Below are 24,765 nucleotides of genomic sequence, written 5' to 3'. Positions count from 1 at the left end.
CCCTCCAAGATGACAAGCAATTAGATATTGGATAAATATGTGCAATTCTTCTAAACATTTTCCCACATTCATCATGCTGTGCAAGAAAAATCAGATCAAAAGAAAAAAATATATGGGAAAGAATGGGAAAAAAAACAAGCAAACAAACAACAGAAAGGGTGAAAATACTGTGCTTTGATCCACATTCAGTCTCCATAGTTCTCTGTCTGGATGCAGATGGCACTTTCCAACACAAGTCTGTTGGAACTACTTTGCATCACCACATTGTTGAAAAGAATCAAGTCCATAACAGTTGATCATCACATAATCTTGTTGCTACTATGTACAATGTTATCTTGGTCCTGCTTACTTCACTCAATATCAGTTCATCTAAGTCTTTCCAAGCTTTTCTGAAATCAGCCTGCTCATCATTTTTTATAGAACAATAATATTCCATTACATTCATGTACCACAATTTATTCAGCTATTCCCCAACATATGAGCATCCACTCAAAAAGGAAACAGTTCTTGTAGTAGCTTTTCTTGAGCTGAGCTTTGGAGGAAACCAGGAATTCTGTGAACTGGAAATAAGATGAGAGATGAAATATCTTGGGTATGAGACAGCATGAAAGCCAGCTTAAGTGTACCACAGAATTCGATGGGTATTGTCTAACAAAATTAGAAAAATAGATTGGGATTAAATTGTGAGAAACTGTGATACATCAATATAACAGAATACTAAAACAATCAGGATCAATAAAGTATGCATAATATAAAGAAATCTCAAAATTCCTTTACAAAAAAGAAAAAAAGCAGAACAAGAACAGAATATTCATTAACCATGACTTTATAAAAGGAAGAAAAGTAAATGAAGATGATTGGACTAAATGTTGGCTAAGAAGAAATAACTAAAAAGCTTGAAAATATTTAAATGTTTTAAATGAATTGAAGTTTAAATAGTTTCTAATTAGATATGATTAGCATGCTACTGTTCAGTATTAAAGTTTTATTGATCAATGAAAAATAAATTAAAGAAATAATTAGCTATTTTGCCCACCTGTATGCCAGAAAACCTGACAATCTAACTGAAATGGTTGAATATTTACAAAGCTATAAATTGCCCAGATTACCAGAAGAGGAAATAAATACTTAACCCCATTTTCAAAAAAAGAAATTAAAGAAGCCATCAATAGCTCCCTAAGAAAAATTTCCCAGGGTCAGATGGATTAACAAGTGAATTCTACCAAATATTTGAAGAACAATTAATTTCAATATTATGTGAATTATTTGGAAAATAGGTTAAGAAGGAGTTCTGCCACATTCCTTCTGACACAAATATGGCGCTGATACCCCAAACAGAAAGAACCAAAGTAGAGAAAGAAAATTACAGCCTCCTCTCCCTAATGAATATTGATTGAAAATTTTAAAATAATATATTAGCAAAGTTATTATATCAGCAGGATAATACACTATGACCAATTGGGATTTATACCAGGAATACAGGTCTGGTTCAATATCAGGAAAACTATTGCCATAATTGATCATATCAATAACAAAACTAACAGAAATTATATGATAATCTCAATAGATACAGAAAAAGCTTTTGACAGAACAAATCCAATCCTATTTAAAAACACTAGAGAACATAGGAATAAAGGGAATCTTTCTTAAAATGATAAACAGCATCTCTCTAAAACTATCAGCAAACATTCATAATGGAGAGAAGCTGGACAAATTCTCTCTCTCTCTCTCTCTCTCTCTCTCTCTCTCTCTCTCTCTCTCTCTCTCTCTCTGTCTCCCTCTCTCCATTTTTTCATTCTTAGAGAGGAAAAGATGAAAATTGGCAAAGAGAGAAGGACTGGGAAGGAACTTACACCAAGTTGTCATTATGGGTTCATTTATCCATTCATTCATTTTCTGGGAACACAGATAACTTATCATTAAAGGAAAACCACATTTAACAATACTTTTTTTTGAGTAATGTAAAAAAGCAGAATTTGGTTCACATAGCATATTACTTAAGTAATGTATATACTGGTAATTCTCTACACATCAAAGATCTTGTTCAGGAACTCATATCTTAAAAATCCAAGTTTGGAATACCACTGATTTTATATCAACATTGAACAATCTCACTGCTTCATATGAGACTGAGTTCTAAAAGACCATGAGTAGAGTGTAAAGTCAGTCAAATACTATGAAATCATAAAGACTATTAGGTCTCATCAATAGAACTTATCTCTGGTTATGAGAAAACTGTAGTTGAGACAGGTTAAGTGATTTGCCCAGGATCACTCAGCTAGTTAAATATCTGAAACCAGATTCAGATCTAATTCCTCTTTCTACACTCTATCTACTATTCTATTTAATTGCCTTAACTATCTGCTTTTGCATCAGGTTTATTATAAAGAATAAAAAGAGGGCATCTATAAACTTATTCTGAGTGCTTTTGAGGAAAATGGAACATTCTATTTTAGGACAGGCAAGAAGAAATTAAGAAATTAAGTATCTAAAATGGCAGTACTTATCATGGTCCATATCAGAAATTCTAGGAAGAAATTTCATTTCTTTAAATCTTACTTTTTGCATCTCTGAAAACAAAAAGATGATTACAAAAAATACATTCAAGTACTGGAATATTTTGGTGTCAAGTGTTGTAAGTCTTGAATAGTTTTTGAGTCTAAACTTAAAAAGTTTTGAAACAAATTTTTTTGCATGTATATATTAGCAAAGGTGAGAGATGGAGTTCTCTTCTGATGGTGCTTAAAGATAAAGATAAAGAATGAAAACATCTTTTGGAATTCTGATTAATGCAATGACCATTAATGACATCAAAAGACAGATACCTTCAGCCTCTCAGGAGAGAAATGGTAGTGCAGAATGAGATATAAAATTATTAGACATGACCAATGTATTGATTTAATTGGTTTAAATACCTCTTTATTCCAGATAGGTTTCTATTGGGTAAAAGAGTTGATGAAAAGTGAAAATTATGTTTTTAAAACCATAAACAAAATATTTTAAATAAAAGAATATCTTTTTGAGTGAAGGACATAGAGTGAAATTGATCTTTTATGGTGAACTCATATAGCTCATTTTGGCCTGGTTTTTATGAGTAATCAGTCATAAAGCTGATTGTAATTAAGTTTTAGTTTGGTTTTATTTAAGTGAGAAGCTGGTTATTTCTTTTCTCTTTTTTACAAACCACACAACAAAAAAGCCAAGGGGGGGGACTTGTTTCAAAATAGGGGAAAAAATCCATCTGTTGTCATGATCATGTTCATTGTGAAGAAAATATTGTTGTCTTTCCTTCTGTTTTATTAGAGGAGTTAAAATAAGCAGTTTCCTTATGTCTTGAAGAGAGTTGCATTGAGTCAGCCTGTCAAGCTCCAGGGGCATCTCTGAAAAGAGAGATGGATGTCACCATGTGGAATTAATAGTGCTCTGTGAAGAAAAGGAATAGATTGTATTGTATTATACAGGACCATTCCCAGGAGCATTGTGTAAGAGGCTTCTTGCTGCTGGTCAAGCCCAAGAAAGAGCCTGTTTTCACTAGTTTCCAAAATAACATCCAAATATTCAGTGACACTATTTGTAGTTTTCTCATTTTAACAGCTTCGTGTATACAACAAAAACTTGATTCTGGGGAGAAGATGGGGGTGAAGGAAGTGGACTGAGAGAAATGATCATCAATACAAACTCACATATTCAAACAGACAACTGATAGCATTGAACAATTTTGGTTAATAATACATCCAATCTATATATCAACTTATATGGTATGAATGTTATTAATTATGAGGTTTGTAATAGTGTCATTCTCAACAGGACTGCCTATATTAGACAATGCTACAAAGACTAATGCATCAGAGATTTTCCCAGGAGGTGTTATTTTCACATCAAATACTGAGCAAAGATATTTCTAAAGGAGCCAAGGAAACAAGAATAAGAACATAAGAACATTGCTATGAGTCTAGACTAAAAGGTATCAAGCTAAAGACCCCAAAGAAATGTCAATCTCCCAGATTTGTGCTAAAGTTGGTAGAGAAGTCACAAACATATATGGCAGTACTGGGGGGGGTGAGGGATGGGGAATAGCATGTAGCTATGAAACTAACATTTTTAAAACTTTTTTTCTCAATAGTATTTTATTTTTCCAATTATATGTAAAGATAGTTTTCAACATTCACTTCTTAAGATTTTGAGTTCCAAATTGTTCTCTTTCTCTCCCTTCCCTCCTCTGTCCTCCTCTGTCCTCAAGACAGCAAACAATCCAATATTATACATATACAATAATTTCAAACATATTTTCATATTAGTGATGTTGTGAAAGAAAAATCAGAAGAAATCAAAAGAAAAAGTGAACAACAGCAAAAAGGGTGAAAATAACATTTTGATCCTCATTCAGTCTCCATAGTTCTCTTTCTGGATGGGGATGGCATTTTTCCAATACAAGTGTCTTGCAACTGTACTGGATTACTGTATTGCTAAGAAGAGCTAAGTGCATCATAGTTGATCATCACACAATCTTGCTGATACTGTGTATAATGTTCTCCTGGTTTTGCTCACTTCACTCACCATAAGTTCATGTAAGTCTGAAACTCTTCTAAAGTAGATATTGAAGTGGTCCTGTAAGCATCAATTGCATAGGTAGGAGCAGAAAGGGTTCTAGACCACAATTCAAAAAACCCAAAGTGCAGTCTTAATTGCAGTATTTACTAGCTGAATAGCAAATTACTTCTCATTTTCCATATCTGCAAAAGTGGGAATATTAGTCATACCAACCTTGAACTTAACAGTGTTGTTTTGAAGAAAGTGCTTTGTAAATCATAAAGCATTATGATTGTTTATTATTAAAATCGCTATTATCACTATCATGAGTATTAACAATAGACTCATACTTCTTTGAAATAGTCCCAGTAAATAAAATGGCACAACTTCTTTCTTCTTGGATATTTTATCTCATTATATACATATACATACACAAAAAAGTATGTTTCAGTTTGCACTCATCATATGTTCTTTGGAATCATCTTGGATCATCATCAGAGTAGTTAATTTTTTCACAACTGATCATTCTTGCAATATTGCTGTTACTGTGTACAATGTACTGCTTATTTCATTTTGCATGAGTTCATCATCTTCCTAAGTTTTTCTGAAATCATCCTGTTCATAATTTCTTATAGCACAATTGTATTTCATTAAGATCATGCAACCACTTGTTCTGACATTTTCCAATTGAGGGGCATTCCCTTAATTTCCAGTTCTTTGCCACTTCAAAATTAATTGCTATAAATATTTCCTCCTTTTTAAAATCTCTGTGAGATATAGACAGTAATGGTATTTATGGGTCAAAAGTCATATACAGTTTTATAATCCTTTGGTCATAGTTCCAAATTGTTTTCCAGAATGCTAATCTTATGTTTTTTGAAAAGGAAAACCAATCCATCAATCAATGAACAAGCATCTATGAAACACTGTGTGTGTCTAGCATTCTTACTAGACATTGGAGAATGCAAATACAAAAGTGAGATAGTTCTTGTTCTCAGCAAGCTTATATTCTACTAGTGGACTATAACATATTCACAATGAACTAAATATAAAATGACAGATACAAAATAAGTGGGTGTCACTTATCAGCACATGGAACTGACTTATTTTCAGTAGTGAATTTTATGAGTTTATTTAGTTGTCATAGTTAAAATTCTGAACGGCAAAAGAAAACAGGATAAAAATTATGAAGGCAAAGGCTGACAGGGACATATGATAGAGATCTATACAAGCAAGAAATGCATGAAGAAAAAGACTACAGATTTGTTTAACAAAATCCTATGTATTAGAATCAGAGTATACCCACATAAAACTTAAAATTTGAGGGAAAGGAGATTAGGATAAATGAATGAAAGTACTAAATTTCCAAAACTATTACATTTGTAGAGCTCTTTTATTCTAAAAGATAGTTCTAAAAGATAGGGCAAGTTAAAAATATAATGAAAGTTTAGATAAATTCATGTATGATCAATCTATTATTGATTCCTATGGGAAAAGGATGTTTTAAGATACATTTTCAAGTCATTCGAAGTCAACATTGCCATTTATTCCCATAAATAATTCCTTAATATCATTATCAAAGATAGACTCTTGAACTAGATTAAGCATAGGTTTGACCATATATGTCATATTTTATGTTCTTATTTTCTCAATTTAGAGATAGTATTATGATCCATTTTAAATCATTATCTTCTTGCTGTCATGTCAAAAGAAATAATAGTTCTATCAAAATCAAATCCATGTTATATTGACATTGCTTCTGCATTATCTAGCAGCCTGCCTTTCCTACTAGGTTCATTATTACTATTTGAGAGACTTTTAAAAAGTCACTTTAGAGAACTGAAATTGGGTCCATATCAATAGAATCATTATTAGTCTGTTCTTTGACATTTTGGAGATTCTTGGTCTGTTTGAATTTGGAACACAATATTTGACACATCACTTACTTCTTTTATAGTATTTCCATGCCCTATTGAATCAGCTAATTTGCCTTTGCCTTGACAGTTTACTGGATTTTCCTACTCTTTGACTCAACAGGCAATTATTTCAAAACCGTGTGCTGGGGACGCAAATTCAAAAAAAGAAAATCATCCCTGAGACTGAAGAGTTTACATTTTGGGGGGAAACATACAGAGATAAGTAAAGGCAAACTTTTTTTTAAAGTGCATTTTTAAGTATAGGAGAATCACTAAAATTTTAGAGATTAGGAGATGACTATTGAGTTGACCATTGAAGGGAGCTAGAAATTTCAAAAGAGTAAGGCATGCGGGATAGTATGGATAAAGGAATGGAGATGCAAGATAGAATGCCATATTCTTGGAATGCCAAAGAGACCATTTGGAAGGGGAATAAGGGGAATACATCTGAAAAATAGAGAGTGAAACCAGATTGTGTGGTACTTCAAATGACAAAGAGTAATATGTATTATCCTTGAAGTAAGAAGGACATACTGATGATTTTTTTCTTCCCTGAAGCAATTGGGGTTAAGTGACTTACCCAGGATCACACAGTTAGGAAGTGTTAAGTCTGAGGCCAGATTTGAACTCAGGTCTTTCTGACTTCAGAACTGGTGCTCTATCACTGTGCCACTTAGCTGCCCCTGATGATTTTTAAGTAGGGGGACAAATTAGTCAAATCTGTACTCTGGGAAATATGCTTCCATCAGCTATATGGAACACAGTTTAGAACTTAAACTACCTTGACTCAAGTCCACCAATTAGAAAAGTAGTAAAAGTATATAAACTGAAAGTAATTAGGGATGAACTAGCTATGGTAGAACAGAGGAGAGTACTGATGCGAGATGAAGGCAAAATTGATGTATTTTAGTAAATGATTAGGTAGTTAGGGTGAAATACAAGAAAAAAGGAAAGGTTGTAGACCTTGGTGACTAGAAGGAATGGTGATATTTTTGACAGAAATGGAGAAATTAAGAAAAACCATAAGTTTTTTGGGGAAATTCTTCATTGCCTAATACTGCTTTCAAGTCACAAGAGAGACTCTGAGAAAAAGGATTCAAAATCCCTACTAAATTTTTGAAAAATAGTTTATGTTCCCCTCTCTTTAAATAGATTTTGATTGTGTGTTGAATTTCTTTTTTTTTCCCTGAAGAAGTTGATCTTTAGTTCATATGAATTTTATTATGGCAAAAAAAAAATAAAATACAACAATATTCCCTTCAGTGAGAGCAAGTTTTCAACAATCTGGTAAATACTAGGTTTCTTTTTTTTTTTTTTTTAATGAAAACCTCCATAGCAATGCATTTGGGTGATATTTCTCATGAGATTGGGTCTGTGGCCAGATGGCCTCAATGACTATCTTGGGAAATGTTTGCCAACGCCCTCTATTTATATGCCTCTACTGAAAGTTGGAGGCTTTCTCCAGCTCTTGGTCCCTTTAATTGGGGTATGAAACACAATTCCCATCAAGATGCCACTTGCATTAAGGAAGCGGTATTCATTTCCTGTGAACAGATGCGGCTTTTTCCCAACCATGTCAATGTATGTGTCTCAATTCCTGAACACGACACCAGAGAGGATCAGAAAAGCTCTGGGTTTCCAGGATTTAGGAAAGGGGAATCCTGGGAGCCTTGCCTCATGCCTGAAGGAAATCTGTTTATTCTGAGAAACTCATAGTTATTTAGTCTTATAATAATTAGTCATTTCTAATTTGAGAGAGAGTCTTTTGGGAAGCAAGAGTCTAGCGCCAGTGATTCATTTATTTCTTTCATGGGGATTAAGTGCTCTACTGGATGAAGTACAATACAAGTTGCATCATTTTAGCATAGAAAATAGAAGTCGTATGAAATATTAAAAAAAAAATGGAAGTATTCCAAGGTATAAATCTGCCTTCTGTCAGCAGCAGGGCAACATTAAGGGTATTATTATTTTTATTTTAAAGTGTCTCCAATTGGAACATCATGGGGCTAGGACCTAAGAATCACAGAATGAGCACAAAACAAGTAGCCAAGAATTCTGTTTCTAATCTCATGGAGGATACTTGAAGGATAGTCATCTGGGGCTGGCCTTTGTATTAGATTTGGAAATAGTACTTTAGGACAGAGAAAGGTCTTGAGGGAAAATGTAGAAACAAGAGAAAAAAAAAAAAAAGAACTGGCCTCCAAGGACTGAAAGACCCAAAGAGAAAGGGGCCAAGGAAGTTCTGTAAAGAAAAAAAAAAAAAAAAAAAAGGAGAAGGAATGGGGGATAAATCTGCAGAAAGGAAAGAAGAAAACATAGACAATAAACATCATTGAAGAGTTATAGGTAGATGTATAGAGAACAAGAAATAAGACATTATTGAATAGGAAGACATGTATAAAATAAGAATAAGATAAATACATTTAATCTTATACTCAAACTCAAAGAACTTCTCATGTTTTGCTTTAGTTTTGCATACATGTGTAACTACATCTAAAAGTTCATTGACATAAAGAAATATCTTGTTAGATCCCCAAATTACTTGTAAGTTGTAGCTCTACAGATTGTTACTCAGGTTACAGTGATTTGCTCAGTGTCTCATAGTGGATACATGTCAAAGAAAGGGTTTAGACCTAGATGTGTGTGTGTGTGTGTGTGTGTGTGTGTATCTTTGTTTCTTTCTGTCTCTTTATCTTTCTCCCTCCATCTCTCCCTGTTCCTGTCCCTATCCCTATCCCTCTCTTCCACTCCCTTTCTTTCTCCCTCTCTACAGATACTTAGATGTACTGTATGTGTACTTATGTGACTCTGGCCAAGTCACTCAACCCTATTTGCCCCAGTTTCTTCATCTGTAAAATGAGCTGAAGAAGAAAATAGCAAACCATTCCAGTATCTCAGTCAAGAAAACACTAAATGGGGTCACACAAAATTGAATATGACTAAGCAACTAAACAATAAATGTGCAAGATATGGTTCTAGACACTAGGGATGCAAAGACAAAAATGAAAAACAGTATTTGCTTTTAGGGAATTCACATTTTACTTGAAAATCTTTGTAGGATGAATGGCCAATATTAAAGTCTTCATTTTATAGCAAATATTAAGAAATATGAGTTTAGGAAAAGGCAAAGTTATAAAAAATGCAAATCAAAGATTTTCTTCGCTGTATTTTGGACAAATAAATGGCCAAATATACATGTGATGTAGTTTAACTACAACATTTTGGATCCTTAGAAGATATCTGTGAAAGATTGATGTTCGTTTTATTTGTTTATTTTCCAAAAAAGCGGGCAAATTGTTCACAGAACTTTTAAAAATTGGTTATCTATATAAATAGATGAAACGTGACTTGGCTTTATACATGGGCCATTTTTTCTATTATCGTTGCCTTTGTTGTTGATTTCCCAAATTTTACAGGCATGCTTTATGCCTATTCATTACTATATGATTTATTTTTTTTATAAAGCAGATGATAATCTGCTCTTTTGACTTGTTAATTAAAATTAAATTTAAAAGATTAAATTTAAATTTTAAAAAATGTTCACAATTTTAGGATAGCCTTTCCTGGCATTAGAATTACTAACAAAACCTCATTCATTAACAAAAACAATGAATCATCAAGATAGGTTTGGGACTTTCAGGTACTGTGCTTATAGATTATACATACATGCTCATACACATCTCTCTGACACTATGTATCAAATGATAAGCATTTATGAAATACCATGTAACTAGATATTATGTAAAACATTGGGGAGCTAAAGAAAAAGCACAATCTCTGTCCTGAAAAAGCTTGCATTTTAATCATATAAACTAGTAGATATAAGACATATAGAATGTAAATCAAAGGTGGCCTTGGAAGAGAATGCATCAGTAATTGAGAAGACTAGGAAAGGTCTCCTTTGTGCAATAGTGCTTGAATTGAGTCTTCAGGGAAGTCAGGGAGTTATATTATTCCAGGATGGGGATTCCTAAGTATAACAGTGTGGAGTTTTGCATGAGGAGAATAGCAAGGAGTAAGCCTGGATTGTAGAAAAAGTATTGAAAAGTAGGAAAGGAAGAGGTTGGAAAGAGCAAAGACTATGAATTTCCAAACTTCAGTTTTCTTCTTATAGTTATTTCAAAAAATGTCTCAGAATCAGGTCTTTGGGTGACACAGTAGATAGAGCACTCTCCTCCACCTCACCAGTTGGGAAACTCTGAATTCAAATCCAGAGCACCAACTTTGCAATCAAGGGGACCTGAGTTCATATCTCAGATACTTAGTAGCTATGTAACTGGGCAAGTCACTTAACTCCAATTGCCTCAGAAAAAAATCTTGGAATCCTGATGTTCTTTTTTTTCCTTCTTCTTCTTTTGCTCTTCCATTTACTTCTTTGAGCTTATTCCCAGCTTTTTCATTTTGAAAATAGAAAACAAATTGGATTTTGTTCCAGGATTAAATTCTGGAAGGAGAAAACAAAACAATTCTTTCATTGATCATATACAAGTTACTGAAAGACGCCTCGCCCATGATAATGATCTACTATGTAATTTAATCCTCTGAATCTATCCATACATGTTTAATGGGGGGAAGGGGAAATAAGCACATATTAAGAAAAGGCACAGTACAAGTAAAATTAAAAGACCATACATAGCTTATAATTACAAAGAATTCCTAAACAAAAGACATTTGTCAAGTTTTTTTAAAATGTGGTTCCCAATTTTATAGAAAATTAATGATTCTTAATATTTTACCTTATTTTACATATATTCCTAATAAAAGCTAAAAGTTATTTTCCAAAATGGAAAAGAAACCTCAGGCCACATCATAGAAAGTGAGCCATGCAAGATGAAAGATGAAAGCCTAATCAGGAGGTGATTTTTCTAAATCCATATTTCTTTAGGAGCCTGACCCTCATCCAGGCTTGTTGCTGAAAGGTTTGCACATCTCATTAACCTTTTGGCCAGCCTGAGCCAATTTTATGCATGAGTCTAGGCTACGTTTGTTATAGATTTAGGACCAATTAAGTTGGATAACTGAATTCATGTGGAACATGGCGTATCTGGTTGACTTCCAATTGGATGTTTCATTGCTCTAAGTTAAAGAATCAAAGACATGCTTGAAAAGAATGACTCCACCTGCACCAAATGTCAGTTAATATTACCAAAGAAGAAAATGAGTTTAGAGTAAATGTCCATTAATCAAGCGAGATTATTTAATAGTGCGTTTTCTCAGTATTATAAAAGTTAGCTTTTCCTTCTGTAGCTTCTTCATTAGTGGCCATTCATGAGAATGCTCTCCCACATCAATGACTGTTCTTAATAGGCTCAATACACACCATTTGATGCCATTGAAGGAAGCTATTCTCTTCAAATTTGTGGTTATTGAAGAGAAGAAAGTCTTTTCTAAATATGTACATCTGGTAAAGAGAGAATGGGGTAAATCCAAAGAATTACAATAAAAGGGCATTTTTGGTTCCTGAATCAGCACTGTTAAAGCCAGAATCTGTAAGAACAGAATTTTTATCTGGATTGGGGATTATAATTCAAACAATGAAGCAAGTTTGGGTTTTGCAGAAACTGAGTAAGTGAGCTAGTTAAGGTACCTATGATTGCAATTGTCAAAATACATTCCCCATTTCTGGGAAATGTCACTCAGTTTTTTAAGAAAATTTCAATGCCTTCCCCAAAGAGATGCCATCATTAGCTGTTGTTTCAGAAAGTAGCTCATGGGCATCATAGCTTTCCAAATACGGAAGGGAAAATGCTGAATGACTATTTATAACAAATATTCCAGTAGGAATGGAAATGCTCTCCATGATGACATTTTACTTTATTGCATATGTTTAACTTGGGAATAAACAAAATGGATATTTGGCTAGCATTTTAAAATACCAAACATTAGAAATATCCCCATGACTGAAATCTTTCTTTTTTATTCTCAATGGCAGTGAGCTGGCCAGCAGAATGGGTTAGGGGACTTCTAGTATAGAAACTTCCTCCCCAAAGCAGATCTGCACCTTTGACAATTTATTGCCTTAGGGAATTGCCTGAGATACTAAAAGATGAAGAAATGCATCTACTTGTCTATAGTAACACAACTAGAATATGTCAAGGACAGAACCTAGGTATTCCTGACTTGAAAGCTAATCCTCTTTTTACTCTATGCTGCTTTTCTTAACAACATGTAGAAATAAAATCCTCAAAAGCAATTTTTAAAAAGATATGAGTGAATATGTTAGATAAGCAGATGACCATGCTACCTTAGTCTCATTCTTTGAAGAGTTTATTGTTCTAAAGGAAGAAAACTTAAAATATAGTTAATGTGATTTTTCTCTCACTCTTGTCTCTTTCTCTTTCTTTCTCTTTCCCTCTCTGCTTCCATTCCTCCCTGGTTCTCACTCCCTCCAATTGTTTATTTATCTCTATCTATCCATCTATCTATGTCTATGCCTCCATTCCCCCATATATAATTTATTCATATTATATAATTATTTATTTCTATATATTTAAATTTATATTTTTCACTATATAAAATTAATTATATATTTATCATATATATGTGTGTAATTATATATTTATCTCTCTATGTAACTATATACAAATATATTTATTTATATATTTCAGCATAAAATTATTCATTTCTCTCTATATATGTATGTCTATATCGATCTAATTAATTATCTCTATATAATGCTATCTCTCTGTATGTATAAAATTAATTATTTTTATTTATATATATATTCATCTAGATGGCACATTTGAAAGACCACTAAGTTTAGAATCTAGAAGAATGGAGTTTAAATCCAGCCTAAGGCACTTAGTAACTATGTGATAGTGGGTAAATCACTTAGCCTGGGTCTGCCTCAGTTTCCTCAACTATAAAATGGGGATAAAATAGCATTTACCTCACAGGACTGTTGTGAGGATGAAATTAGATAATAATTATAGAAGTATTTATCACACTACCTGGCATGTGGTAGATACTTAATAAATCTTGTTTCTACCCTCAATCCTTTCCTTTCTTCCTCCCTTCCTTTCAATATTTCTTGTGCTTCAGAGTAATTTGCCATAAATGGGCAAGTGACTTAAATTTGAACTTCCTGAACCTCAGTTTCCTCATCCCTAAAACAAAGGGGTCGGATCATATAGCTGCTGAGTTTCCTTCTAAGATTATGATTTTCTTGTAAGGTAAAAGGGTTTGGGGTCAATCTCACATTTCTACCACTGCCATTCCCCAAATGTCACAAGGAATAGGAAGGGAAGCAGTTTATTCCTATGCTTTTTAAAAACATACTAAGATCTATGATTTCATCAGGATGTTTATACCTTCCATTGATGCCAATAATAATCCATCTTTTCTTTATAGATAGAGAACATTTATGATTCACTATGACAAAAATAATTGATCTTAGTGGCTGTATTTCTATTAATGAGTCACTCTGAAATTATCCAAGGTTGTTGTTGGATAACAATCATAATATGTCACTGGATCTGTAATCAAAATAATAGGGAAAGCCTATATGAATGCAAGGAGGAGAATAAAATGTTAGAGAAAACATATAAAATAAACCAGTTTGATAGGAACATGGGTAAGTGAAAGAGGAGAGTGAAATAAAACTGGAAAAGTAGTTTGGAGATTGTGAATGAATTGAAATGTCAATATAAGAAATTTGCATTTTTAAAATTGGTAATGGAGATCCACTGAACATTGTTAAGGAGACAGTTGCATGATCAGATGGTCCCTTTCTGAAGATTATTTGGTAGATTTGTGAATGAGGTATAGAAAGAGGAAAAGCCTATAGACAAGAAAATTTTGGTGATGATTATAATAGTTGGAATAAGAAGTAATGAAAGCCTGAATTAGAATAGGAATGAAGAAGAAAGAAATAGGTAAAATATCACAAAAGAGAGCAATGAGATGGTGCAGTGCATAGAATGCTGGTCTGATTGAGGAAGACCTGAATTCAAAATCAAGCCTCTGGCATTTACTGTGACTCTGGGCAAGTCACTTAACTCTGTCTCAGTTTCCTCATCTGTAAAATGAGTTGGAGAAAGAAATGACAAAACATAACAGTATCTTTGCCATGAAAATTCCAAATGGGGTCATGACATCAGACCAAGACTCAAAAGCAACAACAACTATAGTGGGGATAGAAACCAAATAACAAGGAACAAAGGAGTGGATTGGTGAGGATTGTAAGAGCTGAAAATAACAACAAATTTGTCTTTCTAGAAATTTGGCCTAACGGAAAAGAGAAGGATAGAATGGTTTATAGTCTTTCATAGAAAAAATGGAAATAATGCATTTTGAAGTTGGTATCATCAGTGATTTAGTGAAATTTTAGGTTTTAATGATATATGTGTGTGTATGTGTGTGTGTGTGTGTGTGTGTGTGTTGTGTGATGGGGGTTAAGGTCCCTTTAAGAAGAAGCTAGGATGTTTTGATTCACAAATTCTGGTCAAAAAGCACCCTTTTTGAATTCCAATGATATCTGAGCTTTCCCAGCCCCCACCGGATCTAAGCTAGCTTGGGCTTTCCCAGCCCCCCCACTATCTACTCAGGTTTCCTCAACCCCCACAAACAGCTTCTTCCTTATCTAAAAACCCATTGAATTCTATTCAATGCTAACCCTGGCTGAAACCAGCCAGGAGCCTGGGACTCCACCCACCTTCAAGATTATAAAAAGGGGAACCCTGGCTCTTTGCAGGAGCCCCCCAAACATGGTACCCTTTCGGCCATGTAAGGGTTTCTGTCCGCCCGGCAACCACCTCTGGCCCTAGCATCTTTCTACCTTTACCCTTACTTCCAAACTCCTACAGTAAACCTTTTTTTTTTTTTTTTTTTTAATCAATCTAGGTTTTCGGGCCTGTTACAGGGGACTCTGTGCCATCACTAGACTATTCTTGCGCTGACCCAAAATGGGTTCCCCCTTTCCTAACTCTCATCATATGTATGTGTGTGTGTGTGTGTGTGTGTGTGTGTGTGTGTGTGTAATTTCTTTATCATGTATTTGGAAGGTAGAAGAGGACTAAGAGTGAGATTGGGGTGGAAAGGGCCTGAAAGAAAAAAAAAAAAAAGAGGAATGCAGATTTGCAGCTCACCATTATGGAAAGAAGCACTACCCTAAAAATATAAGCCACTTTCAACAAGAATGGCTGGGAAGTGACTAGAAAAAAGGTCTTGAGAAAAGCCTTGAGCTTTGGAAAGATAAATTGACTTTATCCATATTTCTGTCCTAGGCTCTCTTCTCTCTATATATTACTTCACTTAATGATCTTATTAGCTGCAATGATTTCAATTATCAAATCTAGGGGATTGAGTCTCAGATCTACTTTTTCAAACCTAATCTCTCTCTTAACATCCTTACTTCCATTCTCAAAGACCTATTTATTATTGCTATAATGTTCAGTTGTTTCAATACTGTCCAATTCTTCATGACCTCATTTGGGATATTCTTGGCAAAGATACTGCAATGGTTTGCCATTTCCTTCTCCAGTTAATTTTTACAAATGAGGAAACTAAGACAAATATGGTAGGTAACTTGTTCAGGGTTACATAGCCGTGTGTAAATGCCTGTGTAATAAATACCTAAGCTGAATTTAAACTCAGGTTTTCCAGACTCTAGGTTGGGTACTCTGTTCACTGTGCTACCTAACTGCCTATTTATTAGTCATCTTAAAATAAGTTAAATATATACAAAATGGATCTACCATAACCCTCCTTTCTTTCTAACTTCTCTATTATTATTAAGTGTATCATTATATTCCCAGTCACTCAAGCTTTCAAGCTAGGTGTCATCCATAACTCCCTATTCTCTCTTATCCCTCCAATCCAATATCCAATCAGTTGTCAAGTCCTATCTTTTATTCCTTCATAGTGTCTTTTGTATTTTCCCTTTTGTTCTTCTGACATTGTTACATCTCTCTGGTCTGGCCCTGATCACCATATTGCTAGACTATTGCATTAGCTGCTTATTGCTCTCTGGACTTCAAGTTTTCCCCACTCAGAAACATGCTCCATTAAGTTGTAAAGTTGATCTTCTCAAAGTACAAATCTTACTACATCACCTCCCCATTCAGTAAACTTAGATTTTGAGAGCAGGAACTGCTTTGGCCTTTCTTTATATTTCCAATGCTTATCACAGTGCCATATAATGGGTGCCTAATAAATGCTAGTTGACTCACTGACTGTATCTTTTCCCAGTTGCCAAAGAAAATTAAGCTTTTAATATTGAACAACTATTTCTGTGACCATAGGGTTGTGATTCTACTTTATATTCTATACCCAGGAATGCATTTTTGACTTGGTTCAATTGTAGGAAACCTGTTACTCAATAAGATGGGCCTCAGGTTCCTTTGTTTTCACACATTTTATCTCATTAAACCTCTGCCTTTGGTACAGATTTACTTAATAACTTAGGTTATGGCTCATATCTAAAATTTTCCTTAAGGAAGAAAAAGTAGAATTGTACAATATAGTATGGGACACTACACCTGCCCACAAAAGAAATGTTAAATCTAAAAGACTCAACCCACATTAATAGAATGACATGTAAGAGGACTCGGAAATTTGGCTTATAACTACTGCCACAATCTGCTGGGAAGTTGATACTTTAATCTTAATAGAGCATAATAGTGTTTGTATATTTCTTAATTAGGCATTTTATATTTCACCTGAACACTATATTGTCTAAAGAATTTCTGGTACATGTCTGACAGTAAAATGTCTAAGTAATCTGGACCCAGAGGAAAGCTCATCAAAAGGAGAAACTTAATATACAAACAGTATTGGAATAGGAAGGAAGCCCTTTTCTTATCACTTTGCAGAAAGTCTAGAGATAGAGCACACTACCTATAATACAGAAAAGTCAAGGGGAAAAAATCAGCTTCATCTTCTTTTAACTAATGCAGCACCTGCCCTCCCTTGACCCTTGGGACTATTAAGCAGGTAGAGAAGGCCTGAGGGACCATTCAAGGTTAACCACAACATATTAAAACACCAAGTCTTTTCAAGACTAGCTCACCATACAGTCAGGGCAGGAGCTAAGCTCTTCCACAATCAACTAGAACTCAGAAGAACAATTGCAAGCACACCACATAGGATGGCCCTTGTTTACAAATAATACTAAAATTAAACTAGTGAAATTCAGCAGATTTGAATTAGAAATAGAAATTAGATTTTATAATCTTCAGTTATTATTGGCTCAGCAAACACATTAACTCCCCCTATTATGCCTTTTGAATTTTGTTTGCTAGTAGTCCTAGAAGCAAGACAAGAATTAATTTTTTTAAAAATCTTTATTGTTTGTATAGCACAAGCTTCTAGTTAGTTAGAAAAACATGTCTTTTAAATTAAATTTCCTTTGAAAAACAATGGATTAAGTTAAGGGAAAATGTTTTGGAAAACTTAAAGAAGTTTCAAAAAACTAAAACTTGAAGGGAAATAAAGATGGTTTTAGGGATTTCTTAAAAGCCCTAATACTGCCTGCCCTTCCATCCATAATAAGAACCAGTCTGCATGGTTTTTCATACCCTGTCCATAAAAAACAAATCTCTACAAAGACTCAAATAAGTGCTAATTACCCTTTTCATTACTATTTTTATATTTCTTTTCTGTTTTCATTTTTAACTATTGGAAAAGAAAATATTGAAAGAAATATCATTTTTTTCAAATTGTGGAAGATGAATGCAGCAGAATATTATTGTGCCATGAGAAATAGCGAAAATGAGAAATTCATAGTAACATAGGAAGATTTATATTAATTTACACAGATAAAAACAAAATCAGAAGAAAATATAACTACAGTAAACTTATGATAATATAATCTTTGTTTTAAATATTGATTTGTCTTTCAAGAGAGTCAGATAAAATAAAACTGATATTATAACTGTAGTTTTAAAAATTAAAGAATGACAATTGGAATGGCAATTGAAAGTGGCAGCTGAGAATGGCTTGATGGGAAACCTCTCCTTATGGAGTTATGGACAGATGTGCTTCTGTGATACAGAAAGATCTGTGAAAATTAGCAAAGATAAGGAGGTAAGCAGAAATTTGTCCATGTTTGAACTTTTAAAACTAATGTTATAAGCATTTATAAAGAGAATTTTGTGAAGTCTGTGAAGAACTAGTAATTGGTGCATTTTGGAAGAACAGCTTCTTGTGCTCATTGAATTAAAAACAAAGAGAAAATAAAGAGCAGGCAGGTATCACAGTGGTAGAGTTCTGGACCTCAAGTCATTGACACTTAAAACTGTATGATCACAGGCAAGTCACTCCAATTTATCAGTCTCAATTTCCTTCTCTGTAAAATGGGGATACTAATTGTCTCCATATACCATAGTTGCTATGAGGCTAAAATGAAGTATTTGTAAATTGCTTTGAAAACCTTATAGTATTATATAAATATTAACTGTTATTATTATTGGATTTCTATAGATTTCAGGACATATATGGCAATGAGTCAAGTGTCTGGCCGAGCGAGATTAGGTTTCTTAAAAGTGAGTATGATCAGACAGTAGATTTTGTTTATTCCTTCTATCATAACCACCAATATTTTATTTATTCATTTTTTTGCTGAGGCAATTGGGGTTAAGTGACTTGTCCAGGATCACACAGCTAGGTTAAGTGTTTTAGGTCAAATTTGAATTCAGGTCCTTCAGACAGGGCTGGTGTTCTATCTACTGCACCACCTAGCTGCCCCAAGATTTTTTTTAAATAGTGTTAGAATCTGTTTGAAATTATTTAGTGCACAATTCCTCCAGCTTAGAAATATACAGGATTGTACTTTATAGACTTGGTGATTCTACATTTCAGAGAAAAAAATTTTCTTAAAAAATATATTAATTCAGCAAATATTTATTGAGTGCCTATTATGGTCATGAAGTTTGTAATGGCACTTTATGTGATTCTCATAAAGCTCTAGCCTTCCCAAGATTTTTGCACATTATATATTACTTTTTTTTTCATATATTCGATGTTCCAGCCAACTTACTTGATATTCTCTATCTACATTTCATCTTCCACTTCTTGACTTTTGCCCTTGCTTTTTCCCATACTTGGGAATCATCCCCTTATTTAAAGTGTCCTAGAAGCCCTACCCTCATTTTAAGATCAACTACCGGAAGCTAATTCAGATTTCCTCAGTTACTAGGGACCCATCTCTTGTCTGTCTTCCAGAAATTACTTTATATCTACTTCACTTTTATCTATTGAAATTTAATTTGGGGGGTTACATTTTTTCCCCAATAGAATATAAAATTTTTGAGGCAGAGATTTGTATGGTTTTTGCCTTTGTATTCCCAGAAAATAAGACAGTTCCAGGAACATAATAGTTTTTCTTAACATATGAGTGAAATAATGTAACTTAAGGTTATATGTAATCTTCAAAATCTCTAACATTATTTCAGATCAAGATTTTGACTTCTCTGGAAATATATCTCAGTTGGAGAATGGCTGAATAAGTTATGGTATATGAATGTTATGGAATATTACTGTTCTAGAAGAAACAATTAGCAGGATGATTTCAAAGAGATCTGGAGAAACTTATTGATGCTAACTGATTCTAAGTGAATTGATGCTAAATGAAATGAGTAAAATCAGGAGATTATTGTATATGACAATAGCAAGATTATACAATGATCAGTTCTGATGGATGTGGCTCTTCTCAACAATGAAATGATTCAGGTCAGTTCCAATGATCTTGTGTTGATGAGAGTCATCTACATTCAGAGAGAGGATTGTGGAAACTGAGTCTGGATCACAACATAGCATTTTTACTTCTTTTATTGTTGTTTGCTTGAATTTTATTTTCTTTCTCATTTCTTTTCCCTTTTTGATCTTATTGTTCTTGTGCAGCAAGATAATTGTATGAATACGTATGTCTATATTGGATTTATATATATTATTACCATGTTTAACATATATGGGATTACTTGCCATCCAGGGGAGGAGGTGACGGGAAGAGGGGGTGGAATTGGAACACAATGTTTTTGCAAGGGTCAGTATTGAAAAATTATCCTTGCATATGTTTTGAAAATAAAAAGTTTCAATAAAAAATTTTTTTTTAAAAAAAAGATTTTTACTTTTTGGGCTCTATTCCCTTGAGAACTGTTTCACTGTCTACTTTTAAATCTTCTATTATTGTTTACCTATTGTAAACAATTTCCAGTGATCACACTACACTTTTTTTGCCTGTAATTTTATGGTAGCCAATCAATAACCAATATTATCAGTAGAGGAGAGAATATTCTTAATATTAATTTCCCTAAAAGTTTAGCACATGATAAAAATATACATGGGTTCCCCTCTTCTAAGCCATTTTTTTCTATCAAAATTTAAAGAAGATGAATGGAGGGACAGTATCTGTAGAGAGTTCCAGAAAGATATTTTGTCTGTTTTTCTTGTATACAGATATGTGCAATCTACATCAGCCTATGAGTTAAAGATGAATGTTAAATTTTTCACTGGTAAAAATAATAGCACTAACTTAAATAATATTAATAATTGACAACTGATTTTAAACATGGAGTTTATTGGTTATACTCAATGACAGTTAAATTCCTAAGGTACATAAATGTTTTCATTTATCTATCTTATTGTAAATTAGTTATCTGGGATATTTTGGAGACAATTTTGTGAGTTTGCATTTCTTAATAATCTTTAGACATACTGTGTTTGTTTTGATGCTCAGCAGAAATAAATTCAACCTGATACTTTGAAGCCTTGAATGGTGACCTCCAATAGCACCTTAATTTCAAGAGAAGTCTCTGATATTCAGACATAGCAATGGGATGGTACAGCAACTTTTTTTAGAAGCAAGACCATCCAAAGCTCAACAAATTAAAACTATATACACATGGAATAGGATGAGAAAATGGAGACTAACTAAAAGCCCAGCTGGGCTGGGCCCCAAACTCCTGAATCTGGAAATAATTAATGCTTATTCTCTCTCCCACCTCCCCAAAGGTTCAGTGGGTATTCATGTCTGGATTAAAATCCACACAAGATGAATTCTTACCACAGCATCTGGACTCCTTGGGAATTTCCCTGCCAGCTTTCTTGGATGGCTTTAACCTTTGTGTCTGTAGTACACTGGGGCAGCCAAAGATGTGTCTGAATTCTTTTGCTTTTTGAGGTTCCACTTTCTCTTAACTCATAAAATCCATGACCTGGTCCTAAGATGTTTGAAGTCTGTTTCCTGTGTCCATACACTTTGGGGGAAGGGAGCCAAACCATTAGCCTCAGATCCACCCACAACTCAGTTCACATCCCACTCAACCAATGCAGCTTTCCTTTGCTTAGCTGCAGTTGAAACCACAAAAACTCTGGGTGATCAGCAAAGTCATGTCTTTGATTGAAGAGCAAGGAAGCCATTATGTTTTCTGTGTCTTTATGGTAATATGGGTCATGATTATAAAAGAGAAGAATGAAACAGGTTTGTATAGGTGAGAAAAAAGATCAAAATTGAAAACTGCTTGGAGTTTCTGCTTGTGATTTAGTGATTACACCTCCATACAATGTTTTGTTGAAGATAAATTTTCCTTTGTAAAGGAGCTACCATTTTTGAGGTAGAGACTAAGAACCTAAAATCCGATTCTCTACATAAGCATCCCTACATCCATATTCAGTAACCCTTCTGTTCTAAAGTAAGAACACTATTCAAAATGTACACATCACACCAATACTCAAATAGAAGGAGCATTGGGAAAACTTAGGCTAGCCCAAGTGAGGAGTATTGCCCAAAAGACACTTTAGGGAGGAAATATGCTGCAATATAAAGAATATGTAGTGATAAGGCCTAAATTTGAATTCCAGCTCTTTCACTTACTACCTAAGGGACACTAGACAAATTATTTCAACTTTATGACCTCAGCTTTTTTATTTATAAAATGGAAGAGTTGAGAAAGAGAACTTTTAAGATTTATTTTTGCTTTATAATTATGCTCTTGGATGCATATCAATTTCTAGATTTTGGTAGAGTTAGGAAAATGGTTTCTTTCTATCTTCCTTTATATTTAAAAGTCCTTTATATTATTACCCCCAAATATTTTATCTCCATAACTCAGGACTTTGAAATTCCTTTCTCTAGCCACAGTCTATTGCCCTTCTATCATTCCCTGTGATTCATTCCTCAATCTTATTCTCTGTCTTCACCAGAAGCTTTCCTATACATCTCCCTGCTATCCTAATACTAGTCTGGTCCCTCCTCCATTCACAATCTTGGTGCTTCAGTTAACCATTTCAATTTTATTTTTTCTCTACTTTCAAATCCCTGGTCCTCTTTTATTATAATTACTGCCATTCCCATCCCAAATACATATCCTGAATTACATAATCTAGTGATGTGAGGAATGAAGAGATGACTTGGAATAAATGTTATGGAGAGCATAATAAAAAAATTAATTGGGAAGAATAAAGGTATCCTTTTGTTCAATTCTTCCAGGAATTTTTGTTGGTCTTGGGCCCAATTAGCATTTTTCCTTGAGGATTTGCTTGTAACTGTTTTCACATAGTAGTCTTCTTTGTAGTTAATCCATCCATCTATCTATCTGTCTGTCTGTGTCTGTCTGTCTGTCTTCCTTGCCACCATACTAGTTTTTATATATTTTTTTCTTTTGTGTTTTTTTTAAGTTCCTCGATGTATTTCTGGACTTTGAACTTTATGTTGCAGTTGGGTTTTGCTTACCTCATGGTGAAGAGTCTATTCCAAACTTCACTCTTTCTCATGTTGCTGTTTTCAGAGCTAGTTGTGGGGGAAATGGGGGTCTTCAAGCCAAGGTAGTGCTATCCTAGGAGAGGTGTTATCACTTCTCTCCTGATCTATGCTCTAGTCTTTACCCAGAAAGAACCCCATTCCTCTGTAGCCACAAATACTAACATTTCTTTTGGTCCTGGAACTGTTTTACTTCAGTCTTGTCTTAGTGCTCTGCTATATTGAAACTGTGACCAGGCCTCCTTGTTCCTTTGCGACCAATCACAAGCACTCCTCTTTCTCCTACAACTGTGACCCAAAACTAGCAATAACTAGTCAGTGCTAGCTGCACACAGTACCTACAAAGGGTCCCCTGTCCAATTGTCTTATTCCTTTACCACCTTTAAGCTGAGAGCTCCTAAAGTTGTTGCTATCCCAGTCACCTCTGAAGTCCATCATTGGCCCTCCTTTTATAGTCCAGACCTGCATCCACCCCAAATGTGTCATAAACCTCTCCTTCCTGCCAACTTCTAAGTTTCCTTTGGTTGGCAAAATATTTTCCTTAATCATTTGTTGGCTCTGCCCTTCTAAAATTTGATTTAAGGAATTATTTTAAAATTATTTTGAGAGGAATGTTGAGAGAGTTCAGCTGGGTTGCTCCTTATTGCTTATTGAACTTGCTTATTGGCTCAAAATAGAAAATAATAAATTGTTTTAAAAAAGAAAGAAGATTCTGAGAGTTGCTGATTAGGAAATGGAGTCAAAAAAATTCTGGAAAACTTTCCTAAAATAACCTTGTTCAATTTATTATACATTTAGTCCTTTCTATTTTAAAGGGAAGGGTACATTGTGTTGAAGAACAAATTCTGGAGTGAGCATCAAGAAACTGAAATCTCTGAAATTAACTAGCTATTTGAGTCCAGATTTCCTCATTTGTAAAATGAGCGGGCTGGGCCAGGCAATACCTAATGTTCCTGTCAGTTTTAAAATGCTATGATTTTAGAAAATTATTTTTTAAAAAAATTCTTCATATTTCTCATTTTGATCAATGGCTAGCTGAGATAATTGTTTCAGGAAATGTGACTTCATTCATTCATTTTTCTATTTGTTTAGTCATTCATTCACTAATTTAATTTATTAGAACTGTGATTTCATTGGTGTAGGGAACTCCTGGTAAAAACACTTTCTCTACCAATTAAGATGAAATACTACTCTGCTTTGCCCAGATCACAAAATAAGTATGCTTAAGGGTAGAACTTGCACCTAGGTATTCCTAATCCCACTATATGCTCTGTCCATTGCCTCTTTACATTGCTTTATTTAACAAAGTTCCTGGACCCTGAACATGAGTCATATAAGAAATGGAAAGGAGAAGAACAATAGATGACTCTTTTCGGCACCTTTTTCTTTACTTCTTAGATGGATGAGAACTGACAACTAATAGGAACAAATCAAGATATAGACAGACAAACAGATATATTGAAAGACTGATGATATTAATTAAATTAATTAAAATTAATTAAAATTAATTAAATCAAGAGGGTGGAAACCACACTTGAAAACTGGACAGGTAAATAGTATATAACCATCAATTTCCTTAGTTGTTGGTATGAAACTTCTGAAGTAGAGAAGTATCATTGAACA

The 24,765-nt window shown here is 33.9% G+C and overlaps 1 long non-coding RNA gene across 1 annotated transcript in view; it reads right to left on the bottom strand.

Moving 5' to 3' along the window:
• Positions 1 to 3,141: 3,141 nt before the first annotated feature.
• The window catches only part of LOC141541217 (uncharacterized), a 30,197-nt gene continuing 8,573 nt past the window's right edge, over positions 3,142 to 24,765 (bottom strand). Inside the window, exon 3 of the long non-coding RNA XR_012481694.1 lies at positions 3,142 to 3,423. This is a non-coding gene — a long non-coding RNA (uncharacterized LOC141541217). The remainder of the gene's footprint in view (positions 3,424 to 24,765) is intronic.

Source organism: Sminthopsis crassicaudata, chromosome 4, assembly GCF_048593235.1.
Source record: "Sminthopsis crassicaudata isolate SCR6 chromosome 4, ASM4859323v1, whole genome shotgun sequence".
NCBI lineage: Eukaryota > Metazoa > Chordata > Mammalia > Dasyuromorphia > Dasyuridae > Sminthopsis > Sminthopsis crassicaudata.
This window is presented reverse-complemented; position numbering and strand designations above follow the sequence as displayed.